The following is a 2,528-nucleotide window of genomic DNA, read 5'->3' as shown; positions in this document are numbered from 1 at the left end:
ATGAAACTTGGTACGTGAGTTGAACTTATGACGCAGAATAGAAAATTAGTAAAACTTTGGAGAATGGGCGTGGCACCGCCCACTTTTAAAAGAAGGTAATTTAAAAGTTTTGCAAGCTGTAATTTGGCAGTCGTTGAAGATATCATGATGAAATTTGGTAGGAACGTTACTCCTATTACTATATGTATACTTAATAAAAATTAGCAAAATCGGAGAATGACCACGCCCACTTTTAAAAATTTTTTTTTTTTAAGTCATATTTTAACAACAAATTTAATATCTTTACAGTATATAAGTAAATTATGTTAACATTCAACCCCAGTAATGATATGGTGCAACAAAATGCAATAATAAAAGAAAATTTAAAAATGGGCGTGGCTCCGCCCTTTTTCATTTAATTTATCTAGGATAATTTTAATGCCATAAGTCGAACAAAAATTTACCCATCCTTGTGAAATTTGGTAGGGGCTTAGATTCTGGGACGATAAGTTATTTCTGTGAAAAAGGGCGAAATCGGTTGAAGCCACGCCCAGGTTTTATACACAGTCGATCGTCTGTCCTTCCGCTCGGCCGTTAACACGATAACTTGAGCAAAACTCGATATATCTTTACTAAACTCAGTTCACGTAATTATTTGAACTCACTTTGTATTGGTATAAAAAATGGCCGAAATCGAACTATAACCACGCCAACTTTTCGATATCGAAAATTACGAAAAACGAAAAAAATGCCATAATTCTATACCAAATACGAAAAAAGGGATGAAACATGGTATTTGGATTAGTTTATTGACGCAAAATATAACTTTAGAAAAAAACTTTGTAAAATGGGTGTGACACCTACCATATTAAGTAGAATGAAATGAAAAAGTTCTGCAGGGCGAAATAAAAAACCCTTGAAATCTTGGCAGGAATACTGTTCGTGGTATTATATATATAAATAAATTAGCGGTATCCAACAGATGATGTTCTGGGTCACCCTGGTCCACATTTTGGTCGATATCTGGAAAACGCCTTCACATATACAACTAAGGGCCACTCCTTTTTAAAACCATCATTAATACCTTTAATTTGATACCCATATCGTATAAACACATTCTAGAGTCAGCCCTGGTCCACCTTAATGGCGATATCTCGAAAAGGCGTCCACCTATAGAACTAATCCCCACGCCCTTTTAAAATACTCATTAACACCTTTCATTTGATACCAATATCGTACAACCATATTCTAGAGTCACCCCTGGTCCACCTTTATGCCCATATCTCGAAAAGGCGACCACCTCTACAACTACAATCACTCCTTTTTAAAACCCTCAATAATACCATTAATTTGATACCGATATCGTACAAACACATTCTAGAGTCATCCCTGGTCCACCTCTATGGCGATATCTCGAAAAGGCGTCCACCTATAGAACTAAGGCTCACTCCCTTTTGAAATACTCATTAACACCTTTCATTTGGTACCCATATTGCACAAACGCATTCTAGAGTCACCCCTGGTCCACCTTTATGGCGATATCTCGAAAAGGTGTCCACCTATAGAACTAAGGCCCACTCTCTTTTAAAATGCCCATTAACCCCTTTCATTTGATACCCATATCATACACACAAATTCTAGGGTCACCCCTGGTCCACCGTTATGCCGATATCTCGAAAAGGCGACCACCTGTACAACTACCACCACTCGCTTTTAAAACCCTGATTAATACCTTTAATTTGATACCCATATCGTACAAACAAATTCTAGAGTCACCCCTGGTCCACCTTTATGGCGATATCTCGAAAAGGCGTCCACCTATAGAACTAAGGCCCACTCCCTTTTAAAATACTTATTAGCACCTTTCTTTTGATACCCATATTGCACAAACGCATTCTAGAGTCACCCCTGGTCCACATTTATGGCGATATCTCGAAAAGGTGTCCACCTATAGAACTAAGCCCCACGCCCTTTTAAAATACTCCATACCACCTTTCGTTTGATACGCATATTGTACAAACGCATTCTAGAGTCACCCCTGGTCCACCTTTATGCCGATATCCTGAAAAGGCGACCACCTATACAACTACCACCACTCCCTTTTAAAACCCTCATTAATACCTTTAATTTGATACCCATATCGTACAAACACATTCTAGAGTCACCCCTGGTCCACCTTTATGGCGATATCTCGAAACGACGTCCACCTATGGAACTACGGATCACTCTCTTTTAAAACACTCATTAGCACCTTTCGTTTGATACCCATATTGTACAAACGCATTTTAGAGTCACCCCTGGTCCACCTTAATGGCGATATCTCGAAAAGGCGTCCACCTATAGAACTAAGCCCCACGCCCTTTTAAAATACTCCATAACACCTTTCGTTTGATACGCATATTGTACAAACGCATTCTAGAGTCACCCCTGGTCCACCTTTATGCCGATATCTCGAAAAGGCGACCACCTATACAAACCTCATTAATACCTTTAATTTGATACCCATATCGTAGAAACACATTCTAGAGTCACCCCTGGTTCACCTTTAT

This window comes from Eurosta solidaginis, chromosome X (assembly GCF_040869045.1).
Source record: "Eurosta solidaginis isolate ZX-2024a chromosome X, ASM4086904v1, whole genome shotgun sequence".
In the NCBI taxonomy this organism is placed as follows: Eukaryota; Metazoa; Arthropoda; class Insecta; order Diptera; family Tephritidae; genus Eurosta; species Eurosta solidaginis.
The sequence above is the reverse complement of the archived record's forward strand: the minus strand, read 5'-3'. Positions refer to the sequence as shown.